The 18,672-nt window shown below is 41.8% G+C and overlaps 1 protein-coding gene and 2 long non-coding RNA genes across 5 annotated transcripts in view; 2 read left to right on the top strand and 1 right to left on the bottom strand.

Moving 5' to 3' along the window:
* The window catches only part of LOC105353823 (CD276 antigen), a 127,570-nt gene that overhangs the window by 58,229 nt on the left and 50,669 nt on the right, over positions 1-18,672 (top strand). The gene's annotated exons all lie outside the window — the stretch shown is intronic.
* On the top strand, positions 4,282-5,182 carry LOC144988339 (uncharacterized). Its single transcript, XR_013652210.1, has 3 exons — positions 4,282-4,642; positions 4,853-5,066; positions 5,162-5,182. It is a non-coding gene; the product is annotated as an uncharacterized LOC144988339 (long non-coding RNA).
* Positions 8,165-11,934, bottom strand: LOC110014834 (uncharacterized). Its single transcript, XR_013652209.1, has 3 exons — positions 9,709-11,934; positions 9,365-9,476; positions 8,165-9,055 (listed from the first exon to the last, which is right to left on the bottom strand). It is a non-coding gene; the product is annotated as an uncharacterized LOC110014834 (long non-coding RNA).

Genomic DNA, 18,672 nt, shown 5'->3' with positions numbered 1-18,672 from the left:
GAACCTATGGCTCGCGAGCCATATATGGCTCTTTTGATGTTCACATGTGGCTCGCAGACAAATCTTTAATTATACTTTTTTTTTCATTAGACCAGTCCTTCTCGGGCGCGATGCGATGCCAGAGGCGCGCAGTAGTAGCGGTGCTTGGAGAACAAAATCTACACCAGCGCTATCAGTTACTATTATCTATTATTTCACAGAGTTTGTACCAGCTGGAAACCTGTGAATTGACGTGCCTAAAACTGCGCGCTCCCGTCTCTGAGAAAGAGCGCGCAGTTGCGGGGACGGGATGTGTGAGGAAGAAAGCAGAGGGTGGGGGTGAGGGGTTGTGGGGACAGGCAGCAGGTGAATCGCGCAGGGATTGTAAAAACGTAAAACCCGCTGCCCGTCACTCACTGCGGCGTGTGAGTGTGTGTTTGACTCCAGGTCTGCATGTGATCAGTCTGTCTAACATCTACAGAACATTCAGACCTACGATCACGTTTAAAGTCTCAACGCCTGCATGAAGCAGAAACTCACCACGTATCAACCAGACTAGACCATCAGCAGAACTACCACGAGAAATACTCATCATTTATTAGCAACAGCATAACAATGTTATTAAAAATAATCCACAGACTTATTGTACTTTAAAAGTGTTGAAATTACATCAAATGCACACATTCATTTGTATATTTAGCTTTAAACAAATTGTCGCGGACTGAGTTGGATGGCTGTTGGGCCGCGTTAAAAGTTCTGGAGTTCATGAACGCATCAAGCAGAGATCTGATTAGCTCTCAGTTCTGTCGCTCAGCCTGTTGTTAGGTAGTTTGGACCAATGGGGTTCAGCTGTGGGCCGAATAATGGAAATGGGAGGGCTGACGCGGCAGGAGCGAATATAAAGTTGGGAGAAGCGCTCTCTCTCGTCTCTGCGGGAGAGATTGAGGAGTTGCTGAATTAATTGTACGGTGTTTGTTGCAGTCTACAGTAACCAGAATAAAGAACCTTAAAAGAGGTTAAGTCTCCGTGCCTCAGTGTGGGGAAGGGACACTACATTGTTTTATGGCTCTTTCGAAATTACATTTAAAAATATGTGGCGTTTATGGCTCTCTTGGCCAAAAAGGTTCCCGACCCCTGCTCTAAATGAAAAAAACATCTACCCGAGTGTCATCTGCTTAAGCAGGGCAGATAGAAGATTGGCTTGTGGACACAAAATTTAACTCTTGAACTAAGCTTGAGAGCGTAAGTGATATAATTTCTACGGTCAGGGTTAAAATTGCTCATGGTGTTATTTAAACACCAACCAAGACAACCGATGACACATAAGACTATCATCTCACTATTGAAACAGCCTTAATATAATCTCCATGGCTGAATTCTCTCATAACCACACAATCCCTTAAAACCATTAGAGCTGTGGATTCTGGCGGCCGGACATACACAAACCCATCTTCATAAATCTTTCCCCCCAAAACCAGAGGGCGCAGCCTCAGAAGAACAAGTGGAGGGAGACTGAAGACACGACAATCATCATCATAACAAAACCACTCCAAACATTGAGAAAGAAAGACCAAAAAATGCAAGACATGAATATCCAGAATAGGGCTGAAACGATTCCTCGAGTTACTCGAGTTACTCGATTACAAAAATTCCTCGAGGCAAAACTCTGCCTCGAAGCCTTGTTAAATTCCTATGACGCGCACTACAGGCGCGGCGCAGGGATTTGATTGTGTCACACGGACTGTTTATTCACACAGACCTTTTGAATTTAGTTGGCGTGATGGCAGAGAATTGATCTATAGATAAACGGCAGAAATTGTCTAAAGTGTGGGATCATTACACACTTAATAAAGAAGAGAACAAGGTGCAGTGTCTCTACTGCAAAATAGAGCTGGCATACCACAACAGCACATCTTCCATGATTCAGCATCTGAACAGAAGACATCTGCGCGACCGCTGGAACCCAGCGGAACCCGCGCATGCCGCCGGCAGCGAGCGAGGGGCGGCGTCAGCCGCTCCGTGCTCCCTCAGCGGCGACCAGCGCAGCGGGCGGCGAGAGCCCCTAGCTGCGGTATTCAGACGACCGGGCCTGCTTTGAACACTTTTCAAAGTAAACGCTTCGGACCCCGCGGGACACTCAGCTAAGAGCAACTGTCAAGTTGAGAAAAGAAGGCCACGTAGACACTGACTCATTCATGACTGAGGCTGATGCAAGTCCCTGAAGCCAGGGCTGGACCCATTGGGGTACACAGAGCGGGGCGACTCCCCACACACCAGCCGGCCCAAGGAAGGAAGGGCGGAAAAAAACAGACAGACTTGCGCGTCTCCTTTCTTCATATATGCTGGTGAAAACCTGCTCCTTTCAGCACACACACACACACAAAGACTTGCCCCAGTCTGTCTCTGCATTTCTCCTATACGCTAACGAAAACAGGAGCTTAAAGCAGTGGGCAAGCAGCTTTTCTGCTTACTCCTCCTGTACTGAAATGGTTGAGGGTTATGAGGTAGAAGGAGCATAAAAGGCTTCAAAATGTAGCTAGTTGCAATGCAGTTAGGTTCCACTTGGCCTTTACGTCTCTCTTCGTTCCTCACTCCACCTTCTTCTACGACCCACAACTAAACTTTAGGCGCGCTGGCTCATAGGGCGCCCCTGCTGGCGGAAAGAAATTTATGACTTTTAAGTGCGCCTTATAGTCGTGAAAATACGGTACATGTATGACTATGGAAGTTTTTCTGTGCCATCACATTCTGAATATTTTTAACCCTTGAATTTTCTATCTGAATTTTCTTTACCTTTGAATTTTTATTCTGAATTTTCTTTACCTTTGAATTTTTATTCTGAATTTTTATAACCTTTGAATTTTCATTCTGAATTTTTATAACCTTTGAATTTTCATTCTGAATATTTTTTAACCTTAACATTTTGATCTCCCAAAAATTCAATGTAAAAAATTTCCACGGGGAAGACGCTGCTTCTTTTGTGCCACTAGCACAACTAGTCGATCTAAGAACGCATCGATATCCAGCCAATCAAGTCATGAGAACGACATTACGTCAGCGTTCGGTACGTTTTACAGAAGTCCAAAAGATGGCAGCAAACTCGGCAGGCGGTTCAACGGTGAGTCATTAATCCTTTATATCTCTCTATTATCGTCTCATTGACGTCGGCTAATAGAGCACAAAAACGTGCATCTTTTGTTGATATTTTATTTTTTCAATTTTTCCTGCCGCGAACTATGTGTCAACTTTCAGCTTCCGGGTTCAGGACGTTATTGCTTAGACCGGAGCAGAGAAGCGATTTCCGACTATGAACGAGATGATTTTCTAATGTGCTTTTATTTTTGTTGTGATAATTATTGAGTTCATGTTCGCTCATAATTTTCTAAGTCCATACATGTGGCCAGTGCTTTATTCTTTGCCGAATTTACGCGTAATAACCTAGGGTTAGGCTAATACGTGTCAAAAACCTTTAGCTTCGGATGAACTTACATTCAACGCCGAAATGTGCATCTTGGCTGCAGGTAAATATGTGGGAATAGAATCCGCTTTTTTTCTGGACGTGACTTCTCACTGTCCCAAAGCCGATCCTCTGATTGGAGACACAGTTCTCCCGAGTCCAGCAGCTCACTCATGCAGAGCCGGCGGACGGAGACTGCGGTCAGAAGTCTCCTTTTTGCAACAGTAAAGAAAACTCAGATATGATTAACCGGCATTACATAAATGGGAAAATAAAAAAAACATTTTTTTTTTTTTAAATTTATTTTAATTTGAAAAACGAATGATGGATGGATTGTTGTTGCTGTAATGCCTTCGGGTGCAAGGCGGGGGCATACCCCAAAACAATAAGTCCCAGGCTTCTGTTTCAGTAGTTGCAAGGAGGCAAAATAATGTCTATATTTAGGAGTTATTGACAATAAAAGCTGGAAATCTGCAAATGTCCGTCAGATTTAACAAGACTCTAATTCTGTCTTTTTTTTTCTTTATCTCTCTTCTAGGAACTACAACATATTTTTGAGAGACTTCGCTCCCGTTTGGAACATGTTCTTCAGCGCGTACCCCTAGATCTGGACTTCTTAGACTTCATTTGCACTCAAGAACATGTCTTTTTAAATGCTTTGTCTAGTCAGTTAACAGTCTGTCCTGCAATTTTAGAGGAACTGACACATCTGCAAAGACTTATTAGTACTGAAAAAGAAAGAACAAACAGTTGCATTGCTGTTGTGCAATGGGAGCAGGGTCCAGCTGGGCGACAACGAATGGCGCTATCCTGAGACTACCTTTGTAGCCTTCTGGAACTTAATCTTCCGGTCACATGCATAGCCAAACTCTTGGGTATGTCCAGAAGAACGGTTTACAGACGTATGAATGAATCTGATCTTTCAGTGAAAGGACTATATAGCACCATGTCAGATGAAGACTTGGATCAGTGTGTCAGAGAAATAAAATCCAGGCAGCCTAATTCTGGGTATCGAATGATGAAGGCTCTGCTGCAAGCCCAAGGACATAGAGTGCAGTACAACAGAGTCAGAGCATCCATGCATCGTGTAGACACCTCAGGTGTCCTGTCACGTATGGTCCATCTAGGATGCATTGCTTGACGAACATACTCTGTTCCAGGCCCCATGTCCTTGATACACATAGATACCAACCACAAACTAATACGGTATGTTATTTCGGAAATTATATATTCTTGATGACGTAAACCTTAATGCAAAGTTTGCGTTGAAATACAGTTGCAAATGATATTGATGTTATTTGATCAAGTGCTTTGTTGATGTTACTTACCATGCAGCACAAAGAAAAACACATTTGAGTTATATTTAACTTTTTTAGTTTAAAAAAAAAATCCATTTTCTCCTTTTCCTACTTTCAGCTACAGCATTGTCATTTTTGGTGGCATTGATGGTTTTTCACGCAAAGTAAGCACACTTGTCAATAAAAACACACTTGTTTAGATGCTTATTCCTCATAATGGTGTTTTTTACTGTTCTTCAGATAATATATCTTGGTACAGCATCCAACAATCTGGCAGCAACTACACTATCTTTCTTCCAAAGGGCAGTTGAAAAGTTTGGTTTTCCTCTGAGGTTAGGAGGTATTTTTTAATTCTAATTTGACATTTAACCAATATTTTCTAAGCACTATTACATATTGTATACTTTTTTTTAATTCTTTATATTAGGGTACGTGCTGATCACAGGGGAGAAAACGTAGACGTTGCACAACTTATGTTTACGGTCCGTGGCACTGGAAGAAGCAGCTTCATTTCTGGAAAAAGTGTTCACAACCAAAGGTTTGTTTGTTTTAAGAACCTGATATGTGAGTGTTTTTTTTTTTTTTTTGTACAAGTAGTAATAGGACAACTGCACTGTTAAAACATGTGCTACTCTAAGTTGGATTTTAGCACACAAGTCACTACTCTAAGTTGGATTTTAGCACACAATTCATTATAAGAAAAATTTATTAATTTAATACAAATCTTGTATGGGTTTAAGGTCTGGAGATTTCAATGGTCAATTCATATGTAAAAGTGATTGCTCGAACCACTTATTAATTGTCCAGGTCTGTCGTGATTTTGGACTAGCATGTTATGTTTTTGTTCATATAACTTTTCCTGTGATATTATGGATCACATCAGAATCAGAAATACTTTATTGATCCCACATGTGGGAAATTTGTTTGTCACTATAGCAACTGACAGCAGAGGGAGAAAAAAAAGACAGAATAATATAAAAAAAGAACAAGAAAAAAGAAATGTAGCATAAATGCAAACAAGGTAGTATAATTTAAAAAGCTGTTTACAGAACAGTGCACGTTTAAGTGTTCATTTAAAACACAATTGGGTAACACTTTATATTAAGATTCCTTAACAAGCTTTGTTAACACATTAACAAGCATTATAAATGAATTTATAGGGTGTTAGTAAGACATTTATTAGTACAATAAGTCTAATAAGGTTTATTAAATTACTTAGTTAACACATTTACAAGCATTATTATTAGGATGTTTTCAAGATGCTAATGATGCATTTACTGATATTATAGGTACCTAACAAATGTGTCAGTGTTAATAAGCTTAATAAGATTTATTGACAACCTTTGTTAACAAATTGAGAAGTATTATTATTGTTTGGGGTTCTAGTAAGATATTTATTAGCATTATAGATGCCTGACACAAGCCTAAGTGTTCATAAGCTTAATAAGTTTTATTAACTAACTTAACAAATTAATAGGCTTTATTAATGTGTCAGATGCTAGTAAGATATTTATTAGCATTAAAGATGTCTTGCAAATACCTGAAAGTGTTAATAAGATTTATTAACATCTAAAGTCAGACCATTGTCTTCTAAATCCATATTTCTAAACTGCTTATAAGCTTTACAAATGTATTTATTAACTTTGTTAATAGTTTATTAATTGTTTTGCAGCACCTCATCTAAAGTGTGGACGTATTTTACCACAAATAACAACCACAAAGCATAAAGATTGTAAAAAGAACTTTATGACGTTAAAACAGACTAAACATACACAAATCGTTCTGTAAAAGATATATAATAATTTAATTCAGACAAATAAAAAATATTAAAAAACATATAGACTGGTGTTGGATGACTCTAGCATCATAGCTAGTTATAGGATAAAGTATTAGCATCTATCCTGAGTGAAACATTCATTGCAAATCCCATCACCAGGAGACAATTCTCTGCATTCAATGCCAACTGCATTCAACCACTGTTGCCTTGCTTCAAAGTCCACAATAAAGTTGCACAAGCCAGTCATTTTTGAAGAACGAAGACAATAAACCTACAGGAGCCATGCTAAAGCTAACACGCTAACGACCGACCGGTAGAGAATCAAAGATGGGCGGAGCTTTTTTCGTCACCTGTGTGAAAGCAAAGTCTAAGAGGCCATTCAATTGGCTGAAAGTGAGCATGCCTGTTTTGCTGATGAGTTTGATTGACAGATTAATTAGCCAATGGTGACATTAGTTAACCTGCCCATCTTTGATTCCTTTCAGAATCAAAGATGGGCAGGTTAGCGTGTTAGCTTTAGCATGGCTCCTGTAGGTTTATTGTCTTCGTTCTTCAAAAATGACTGGCTTGTGCAACTTTCTTGTGGACTTTGAAGCAAGGCAACAGTGGTTGAATGCAGTTGGCATTGAATGCAGAGAATTGTCTCCTGGTGATGGGATTTGCAATGAATGTTTCACTCAGGATAGATGCTAATACTTTATCCTTATAGCTATGATGCTAGTCATCCAACACCAGTATATATGTTTTTAAAAAAAAATTATTTGTCTGAATTAAATTATTATATATCTTTTACAGAACGATTTGTGTATGTTTAGTCTGTTTTAATGTCATAAAGTTCTTTTTACAATCTTTATGCTTTGTGGTTGTTATTTGTGGTAAAATACGTCCACACTTTAGATGAGGTGCTGCAAAACAATTAATAAACTATTAACAAAGTTAATTAATACATTTGTAAAGCTTATAAGAAGTTTAGTAATATGGATTTAGAAGACAATGGTCTGACTTTAGATGTTAATAAATCTTATTAACACTTTCAGGTATTTGCAAGACATCTATAATGCTAATAAATATCTTACTAGCATCTGACACATTAATAAAGCCTATTAATGTGTTAAGTTAGTTAATAAAACTTATTAAGCCTATGAACACTTAGGCTTGTGTGAGACATCTATAATGCTAATAAATATCTTACTAGCATCTGAAACATTAATAAAGCCTATTAATTTGTTAAGTTAGTTAATAAAACTTATTAAGCTTATGAACACTTCGGCTTGTGTCAGGCATCTATAATGCTAATAAATATCTTACTAGAACCCCAAACAATAATAATACTTCTTAATTTGTTAACAAAGGTTGTCAATAAATCTTATTAAGCTTATTAACACTGACACATTTGTTAGGCACCTATAATATCAGTAAATGCATCATTAGCATCTTGAAAACATCCTAATAATAATGCTTGTAAATGTGTTAACTAAGTAATTTAATAAACCTTATTAGACTTATTGTACTAATAAATGTCTCACTAACACCCTATAAATTCATTTATGATGCTTGTTAATGTGTTAACAAAGCTTGTTAAGGAATCTTAATATAAAGTGTTACCCACAATTTTTGCAATTTCCTACATAAGATTTATAATGGAATACTCCATTTACTGCATCACTGTTTTTGTAATGACCTAGGATTGAGCGGCTCTGGAGAGATCTGTGGGTTGCTGTGACCAGCACATACTACAACGTTCTCCACCACCTTGAAGAAGAGGGATTCCTCAGCATTGCGAGTTTTCAACACCTCTTCTATACAAAATATACATAATATATCTATATATATACAAAATATATCTATATACAAATATATAGAGTACTTTGTGATGTTGGTTTGTTTGCTCTTTACCATTAATTTATTTCTGTGGCTTGCATACCTCAGGGCATGGAGATTCCACATATTGAGTGGGAGGAGAGTGGACTTCCTCATCAGGACCATTCAGACGTCGTTGTGCCAAACATCAACTGCCCACTGACAGATGAACAAATGGCAGCTGTAAGAAGTGCAGTTGACCCAAGAGCTGAATCAGACTCCTTTGGCTCTGATGTTTACATTTCAGCTGTTCAGTTCTGTGAACATTTTTTTCCACAATAAAGGAAAAAAAATCTGTTAAGAGGCCAGTGGGATCAGTTTCATCAGTGGTTTATTTGAGAGCAAAATCCCAATGTTTTTTTTTTTTTTTTTTAACAAAAACAGTAAAAAATGTGACATTCAATGCCACAACAAACTTCCTGATCTAACAAAACCTTTTTTTATGAACATAAGACAAACCCAAGAATTCACAGGAGCCCAAATCCTGTATGACAAGTCTCAATACTGGCAAGGAGATCACATCTGAAAGATCTGCAGTCTCTGTAATGACCTGGAATTTTTAAGGTCTCATAGCAGGTGGAGGCTGTGGGATAGCTGCTTCTGATGATCTCCACAGACAGGATCTTACATAAATCTCCCACCCAGTCCAAAATTTGGCTAAATTCATCAATTCAACTGCCGTTCCTGTAAGCATTAATGAAGCAAAATCCAGAATAAAGATTATGTTTCAATTTATTTGTCAAAAATAATTTAACTTTACAATTCTTAAACTGTGTGTCAGTGTAGCTTTAAGGCTAATTTGGAAAAATATGTATTTAACAGATGTAATTACCGGTACACTTACTGGTCTAATAAGAGTAACATAATCATGTTAATGTTTTCATTCATGAATGTTAAGGTTTTCTTTCTGGAATTGATTTTTTTTTTTTAAATTCAAATCAATAGAAGCCAAGTAAAATTTTTGTAGCACTCCCATATATGAAAGAAACTTACCATTTTTAATGAACTCCTGAAGATACCCCTTAATGCGGCTTTTGGTTTCAGCAGACCAATCATCATCTTCATCTTTCTCCTCCTTTGGCCAACTGATGCGCTGAAGAAATATCTGTAATAGGATAAAAGTGTTAAACATGTTGGAACAATTTTAACTTCAATATATAGTATCCCCCCCCCAATTCACAAGGGTTACGGACCAGAGACACCTGTTAATACGCCAAATTTGAGAATGTCAATACCACATTTATTTTGTAAAAAGCATGAAAATTCTCAACAAGGTGAATTTTTTAAGAAAATGGTAGAAGTACTAATCCTAACTGAGGTCACTGGCAAATATGTACCTCAGGACAAATGTCGCCTGTTCCTTCACTTGGAAAAATCAAGGCTGCAGTTTCAGGTCGCTTGGTAAGCACTGTCCACACTGGAGTCTCTTTAGGTCCCCGTCTCAGCTGTTTAATTTGCCTTGTGAATCGTCCAATTTCCCACAAACAAACAGAAACGTTTAAAAAATTATACACACATTTAAAACCCAGACTTTCTTTCTGTTCTGTCAAATGTCAATATGAAATGTGAACGAGTTTTAAAGTAAATACTGCAGCTGATCATCATTCTATTTACTGGCGGTGAAAAAAATTAAGAACGATACTTTCCAATAGTGGAAAATGTATATTGCTATAGTTAAACAAACTAATCAAAAAGTAAAAATGTGTAATTTTACATGCAATAAAAGCACCATCATAGGTTCCACTCACATGAAGTTAATCAGGCCCTATTTCATAATGTAGCAAAAGCTGAATAAACAAAAATAACTAATTTTTCATGTTGATGGTTGTGAAGTGTCAGGGTTCTGACTTTTTCCTTAATAAAGAGACGAACCACACAGGAGATGAGAATTTTTGCTAGACTTCTGCAGAAGGAGAATCGGTCTGTGACAGCGCGAACTGTCACAGAAGAGTTCTGCCATCCTAGTGCATGGAGCCTTCTTTTATTGAAAACTGAAGTGTCATGGCTACAGAATGACAGAGACCCAGATGCTGGAACCCGGAATGAGACACAGAGCTCAGGTAACTTGGCAAGAGGAAAGGGGATTTAATGAGGTAGCTGGTTAGGTAAGGCACAGTTTCTGGAGGTCCAGAGATAGAGAGACTACGGCCCGTGGCGTCACTGGTTGATGTCCTCACAGAGTCCGGGGTCGGCAGCGTGGATCCGTCTCTTGAGGGTGTTTACTCGGCAGAGGCTCGTGGTGAGGTCGGGGGAAGCAGACCAGAGGAGGTTCCAGAAAACAACAGGTTCAGGCAACCACTCGTGACTGGGGTTTCCTGCAGACAGGTAAAGCAACGTTCATTAACAGCTGGCTAGAAACTAGGAAGCAAACGTGAACTAGACGTGAAGGCCAATATGCACCATCAGGGGCAACGGACTGGCAAGACTGATGATCCTGGAACTCCTTAAGTAGGCGGATGAGGTGTTGAGGTAAGTGGTCGCAGCTGGGATGAATCAGGAGCCAAGCAGAGAGGGGGAGGAGTCCGACAGGGGCACCATATCATGAAGGTTGCAGACATGAATGTGGGTCATTTAATCAGAAACAACAGGAACATCATATTCTCTTATAATCAGAACTTTTCAGGTCATTGTTTTCTTGCTGAAAGATAGAAATTAGACAATCATATAATGGAGATCATAGTGTGCAAGCAAATGATAATTATATAACTCTAACAGAAGTTCTTGGAATTATTTTGATTTATTGACTTATCCAATCCTATTGATGTAGGTATGAAAGAACTTTTTTGAGAGAATGCCAAAATATGTTTAAAAAAAGACCTGCTGTTTGTGAATTAAATAACATTTTAGGAAAATTGAAAATGTTTTTATATTTCTTTGTTTTATAGTGCAAATTATAGTTGGTGATAGCACAGTTGTTAAGTAGTTGTTAAGTTTGTTCACCACTGGTTCACTGGCATCCACACCAGCACAAGACTGGATGTGTACTGTGAGAAGTTGAAGGGGAACTCTTTTTGTACACTTCTGACATGTGGCTTTGGGCATGCTGCTGAATGCCGTATCAGTTGGGTGAAGAGGATCGGTGCTGAGCTCTTCTTGGATTGGCGCTATGAATAACGTTGCATTGCCATTCTTATTTGCCAATTTTAAGATCTTGCCTGTGTATCCGGTGCTATCAAGTGCCACTAAAGAGAGTTTTCGGCTCCCCCATCTGCCTGTATAAAACATTTAAGGAAGATTAGGCTATAAAACTTAGATAGTTACATTAATACTTTAAACATACTAAAAAACTTAAGGCCAATTTGATTACTGTATGAGTACTATCAAAAACAAAATAATCTAAAGCAATCTTAAGGATAAAAAAAGATACCCAACTTTGTTATTAGGACTTAAGATGTAATATGTATACAATTACAAATAAATATATTTTCAAAACTTCTTAAGGTGTATCAATATGCAAAAGTGATGAAATAGCACTGGAATAGAAACTCAATATTTCCCACCTCGACACTTGTATACCAACCAACCACCAGTAACTGCTGCCAGTTTTGGAAACAAAACATTGAGGGCTTCACACAGCTGTAAACAAACATTATATACATTACTAACTTAATAAAGGATAAAAATTAAAAAGTGCTCTTATATAATTGTAATAACTTTGTTTTTTATTTCTTAGATGTCAAACTGAGGTAGTTACCAAATAGATATTGAAAATAGACACACAAACATGACAATTTGCATCTTATTACCTCATAATGTGTTGTGCTTTCATATAGTTGAGCAGTCCTGCGACCCAACCCTGCCTGCAGGTGGACTATCTGCTCTTCTTCAGATGGACTTCTCTCATATTGTTTAGGCAACAAGTGAAAGACCACTTCCAATGGTTTAATTTTCTTTGCAGGGATATAACTTGCTGCACGAAAGCGCCGCTTTCCTCTTCCACGGGCAAAGATACCGGGAAAGGACCTTTAAAAAACAAGATAACAAAGATGTGTGACTAAAAAACACTATTATAACAATTTTATTTGAAGATTGACATATGAAACAGATGAACAACATAAAGCTTGCTATGACGTAATAACCTGACACGGTGAGTCAAAAGTCTAGACACATTTCATTATGAAAGTGTAGAAATGTCAACACCCATGATTTCTTTATGTTATATAAACATTTAGAACAAGAACTTTTGAGTTGTAAATTGGTGGTATTGTAGTTAGCACAACCACCTCATGTGAAAAAAACAAAAACAAATTTTCTTAACCTTTTACCTTGGGCAATAAATATGGAGCCATAAATGTTTTGTATTGGTCGAGCAATTATCTTATTTAGCCATATTTTATAACGGTATTTGCTCAGTTGTGCATAACCTTAAATTGGACTAACTGGGTGGCAAACATTTGTTTAACAAAATAATTTGCCATTGCTATTTAAGAGCATGTGAGCCACATTCAGCTGAGGAGCTGCAGGAGTGAAACCAACTAAATTGTCATCTGTAAGTGTCTTTTTGCGTGCTCAAGGCTTGGCGGAGTAGGTCATTTCGCTAATGGAAGAACAGAAGGTAGGTTAAAAAAAAGTAATTGTTTTAAACCGGATTTTGTAAATGAAAGGGCAGCAGGCTATGCTAGCATTTTGCAATAGCAAAAGGGCAAAAAGGGCTTGTCTAGATATATTCAGCACCCCCCATTGTCGTGCCTGTTTTTGTCACTGCAGAAAAACTACCAACACAAAAAGGTTGAAATGAATGAAAACACAGTTCTGTTCAAGTTTACCGTGTCATTTCCATCTGAACAGATGGTCTTTCTGGTCCAGTGTTGTTAGTGTGGCTGCCTTGCCTCTGCTCCCTATACAATGCAAACATATTCATTAATCAGATGAGGCTTGACCTCGAATTTATTTATTCATTTATTTATTTATTTTTACTTGTCCTGTCCAACAGCTAGGCAGGCAGATGAGAGCTGAGGGCCTGTTGTGTTGGACATATTTTACTTTAACAAGAGGGGTTATTAATCTTCAGACAAACCAAAGGTATGACTGAATAAACTGAATAATGAACTTTTGTAATTGAGACCAAACTTTATTCATTTCAACCATGATTGAAAATCTTTGGTGTTGGACCGGACGGAAAAGGAAAGAAGGGAAGAAGAGGGAGGGATGTCAGAGGGGGGTGATAGTGAGAGGGGGGGGGGGGGGGGGGGGTAAGACCATGAAGCAGCATAGAGCAGACAGGTTTACTGGTGGTTTATCATTACGGTAGGGGCCTGTTCACACACACTCAAATACTATCAACACACCTACTAGCTGCAAAAAATGTTCACATGTCAACATGTACACAAAACAGATAGTGTTCACGAACGCATACCTATGCCTTTAAACCAACTAGTGTGAAATCTTTCATTCATTCAATCATGCAAACTATAAGTGCAAAGGTGAGCTAACACCTGTGCTCAGGTGAGTGTTTATGTTCTTCTAAAATGGATGGTGGAATGTGAAAAGAAGGAGGAGGAGCAGCAGCGGCAGCCGGAATTCCCCCAACGCCACACAGGAACAGGCAGGGAACAACCGCCCCCCGGGCGACCAAGACCGCCACCCAGGCCAGGGCCAGCAGGACTGCCGCGAGGCCCCCAGAGCCAGAGAGCAGGGAGGCGCGGAGGGAAAGAAAGCGCCGCCCCAGCCCAGCCAGGAAAGCAGCCCCCCCGCCGGAAGAGCCCAACGCAGGGCCCCACCAGAAAAGGACGCCCACAGCACCAGACGAGCACCCCACCACACCCAGGAGTTCCGGGCATCCCCCCGCCCCAACCCCAGGTACGAGCCAGGACCCCCCAAGGGAGACCCGCTCCGCACTCCAGGCAGCCACCCACCCGGCCCACGGTTGGTCCAGGGAGGAGCAAGGCAGGGGCCCGCCGCCCCCGCCCAGGAGGGGGGAACCCCGGGGAAAAAAGGGCGGCCCACAAGGGGTGTTATAAATATGGCCCGACCAGGCTCGGCCATGTTGGAAGTTTGGAGGGGCCCAGCGCTCAGGGGCAAGGACCAGGACCCACCCCCCAGGGACACGAACACCCCCGGCTCAGGTGTAATATGAACCCCCCCACCGTGCGGAGAGAGCACCGCCGGGCCCAGGGATCCGGCACCCAAGGGACACGGCCGCCATCGCCAAGGGGCCCCCACCCCCCACCAGGGAAGGGGTAGGGGACAGATGGACCCAGGTCCCACCTTCCTTGCAAAAGGTGTGTGCGTGTATGTGTGTTTGAGAGGGTGTGTGTGTGTGTGTTTATGTTGGAATGTATATATTGAAGGGGGAGGGGTGTGTGTACTAAGGGGGGTGCAGTTAAAATTGGCGAGTAGGGCACTAAGGGGACATCTCCTGATTACTCACAGTGATGTACCCTCACCCTCCCCACCAAGGGGCCCTAAATGTCTAAGGTGCGGTTAAAATTGGCGGGTAGGGTGCCAGGAGGACATCTGCTGTTTGCTTGCAGTGATGTCCAAGCACCCCCCCTACCAAGGACCCTACATGTCTAAGGTGCAAATAAAACCGAAAGAGGGGGGGCCCACTCCATACGGCAACCATAGGAGGGGGGCCACACATGTAAAACCCCCCAACGCGCATCGCAGGCTAGACCCCCCACCCCCTCACCCTAATATGAGGTTATATGAGGAAGGGGGTAAGTTGGGGACAGCTGATAGACTGTCCCCCGGTGGTCAAACAGCCGTTCCCCAGCCCCCCCCCCCAGCAAAGGGGCCAGGGCCACCCAGCCCAGGGGCCCCACCCCCGGAGGCGCCGACACCCCAGGCCCGGCACCACCCACCCCACACAGAGAGAGAGGAGCCAGAAAGCGTCGCCCCCCCCGGAGCAAGCCCAGGCCCCCACCCCCAGACGCCGGCCCTAGAGGAGCTCTGGTCAGGCCTTGACGGGACCGAGGAGGCCAACCGGCCGAGGCAACCACTGATTGCCTCAGCGGAGACCCCGACCCGTTAGCCCCCCCGACCCGTACCAATAATGGGCCCCCCCCTCCCCCCAGAACGCCCCCCTACAGGACAGGGCCGACAAGCCCCCCACCCCACCCCAGACCCCACAGCCGAAGCGGATGACACCCAGAGCGACCGGTGGCCCCGAGAGGGTTGTCCCGTCCCGTCCCAGAGCCAGGGAAGGGCCGATCCCAGCCCCAGGTGCAAATGGGCAGCCCATCCGGCGCCGCTGGGCCCCCCCCCCCGAGCAGGGCTCCCCGCCAACCCCCCCCGGCACAGGCAAAGGGACCACCTCCACAAGCCAAGCCAGACCACCACCCCACCACGCACCCCCACACCCAAGCCCAGAGGACCACGCAGCGCCCCAGCCCGCCCCACCCAGGCACCGGACCCGACCCCCCGACCAACGGAGCCCCCACCGCCCCCGCCAGGCACCGGAGGCCCCGACCCCCACCCCAAACCACGGCAGAAGGGCAAGGAGCAGCGACGACCAAGCCCCCCACCCCCTAGGTCATGGAGTCAACCACAGGAGACCAGAGAGACTGAATTCTTTCAAAGTTACTTGAGCTTTGGGCTGACATTTTTTCCAAGCTGATATGATCAAACAGCAGATTTCTGTGTTGACTTATGTTTATATTTTTCTTGTTTTTCCAATTTATTAAAATAGTTTTTTTGGCAATACAAAGAGTTATGAATATGATAGATGCTAATCCTTCTTCTATATCGATGGCACTCATGTCACCAAGCACACAAAGTGACGGTGAGGCCGTGATTGAAACCTTAAGCCAGACTGATAAATCGGCACATACCTGCTGCCAGAGAGCCTGGACAGGCGTGCAGAACCACAGTGCGTGCATGTAGCTGTCGGGTAGATTATTATCACAGTGCTCTCAAATGTCTGAGTTACTGAGACCCATCTTGAACATCCTCTGTCCAGTGTAGTAAATTCTGTGAAGAGTTTTGAGATGGATTAGCTGCAGATTTGGACTTTTTTGTCAGTTTAAAGGTGTTAGACAGAGTTCTGACCAGAAGCTTTCATCTGTGCTGATGCTCAAATCTGCATCCCATTTTTTTGTTGGAAGGGCAATATTGTTATCTAAATTACATAAAAGTTTGTATATTTTGGAGAGAGTTCTATTCATTGAAAAATTAATCAGAGTGGTAACTACATCTGGTAGCTTTAAATCGTCGTCTTTAAATTTATACTTTTTAGTAATACTTGATTTAAGTTGCTGATATTCCAAGAAGTTATTTATTCCATGTTTGTCTTGAAGTTCCTGGGGGGTTATGAATCTTCTATCAATAATTACGTGCTCTAGTTGTTTTATGCCCCCTGCTTGCCAAGCTGGGAAGTGAATCATTTTTTTGTTAATAAGGATGTCCGGGTTGTTCCAGATGGGTGTCATTTCGCACGGTTGAATTGATGATTTTGATATTTTGAGAAATTCCCACCAGGCTATTAAAGTGGCGTTTATATTAATACTTTGGAAACAAAACTGTTTTTTAACTGTTTGGCTAATAAATGGTAGCTGTGACAGGTTGATCTTTCCACATAACGCCTGTTTCAAGTCTAACCATGAGTTGGTTTCTGGATTGTTTTTTAACCTTTTTAAGATGTATTGTAATCTATTTGCAAGAAAGTATTTGTGGAAGTTAGGTAATTCTAATCCTCCACAGCTTTTTGCAGATTTTAAAGTTTTTAGACTAATTCTTGCAGGTTTGTTGTTCCATAGAAAGCTTGATATGGATGAGTCTAATGTTTTGAACCATTTTAATGGCGGTTGTGTGGGAATCATTGAGAAGAGAGAATTAACCTTGGGTAAGATTTTCATTTTAACCGTGGCTACCTTGCCCATAAGGGACAGAGGCAGGTTGGTCCAGCGTGTTAGGCTACGTTCACACTGCAGGGCTTAATGCTCAATTCGGATTTTTTGAAAAAATCTGATTTGTTTGCTAGACCGTTCACATTTCCAAGTAAATCCGAACTTTTGTGATCTCCAGTGGGACCGTGACACGACCCAAACGAGACCCGCATGCGCAGAAGCCAGAAGAATACAGTGAACAACAGTGAACGATGTCACTTGTTGTTTGCGGAGCAAACGTTAACAATGGATGTCAACAGTGTTGTCAAAAGCGGAGCTCTTTTTGTAATATTAAATTTATTTTCACGAAGGAGCAGCACAATTACAATCTTCTCATTTTAAGAAGGTAATGGAGTCGGGATCGTCTGTACCCACTGTTGTGGAAAGGAAATGTGCATGTGTTGGGGCCGCGCGCCCGTGTGTGTGTGTGTGTGTGTGTGCAAGCGCGTGCCGCGATAGAGAATAGGGGGGGGGCAGTGTAGGCGCGCATTCATGTTGTGTGTTACGGAGGATGGTAATAAAAGAAGGTTTCCCCCAGAATAAATGCTATGGACTCTTTATTAACCCGTTCTGGAGAATCTAAGGATCAGAACAGGGAGGAGGAGGATCGCCTCGGGTCCCCCGCGCTTCTGAGCACGGTCGGAAAGGGGAGAAAGAAAAAAAAGTTATAGCGGTAAAGGTTCAACACCACGCTCTGCCATTTATCTGGAAATTTTTTCAAAAACCGCCCAGTTGCGATCAGAGCCCTGGAGTTTGGCCTGAAAAGAGCGATCAGCCCAAATAATAATCCAATCAGTGACCTCCCTTCCCTTCCACTGACTGATCTCAGCAGCATCGTCCACCATGGTTGATTTTTACGTTCTCGTTCCCGCCTACTTCAACGCAAAATGATGACGTTTGTTGCGTGTCGATGACGTACGGTTCGGAATCAAGTCGCCTGGCCGGTCACACGGCGGTTGCAATTGAAAAGAACGGCTACAATTCGGAATCAGGACGGCAAACCCACGGGGCCTGGGTCGCATTTGAAAAGATTGGATCTGTGTCATTCAGACTGTCATGAAAAGATCGGAATTGGGCCGCTTAGGGGCAAAGATTTCGGAATTGGGTCGTTTCAGCCTGCAGTGTGAACGTAGCCTTAGATCGTCCTGTATGCTTTTCAGTAATGGGGTGTGGTTTAGCTGCACCAGTTCTGATAGTTTGGGGGAAAAGTAGATACCCAGATATTTGATATTTCCTGTTTTAACTGGAATTGTGAGTCTTTGTTCCATATTCCTGTTGAGTGGTAATAAAACAGACTTATTCCAATTAATGGAATAGTCTGACATGGAGGAGAATTCATTTATGATCATTGCTGTTTCATTTACAGAATGTAAATTCCTTAAAAACAGTAATATGTCATCCGCATAAAGACTAATTTTATGATGGCTGTGTTTGGTTTTTATTCCTATAATGCTCTCATTCTGTCTTATTGCTGCA

Source organism: Oryzias latipes, chromosome 20, assembly GCF_053564925.1.
Source record: "Oryzias latipes strain Hd-rR chromosome 20, Olatipes_Hd-rR_3.1".
In the NCBI taxonomy this organism is placed as follows: Eukaryota; Metazoa; Chordata; class Actinopteri; order Beloniformes; family Adrianichthyidae; genus Oryzias; species Oryzias latipes.
The sequence above is the reverse complement of the archived record's forward strand: the minus strand, read 5'-3'. Positions and strand labels throughout refer to the sequence as shown.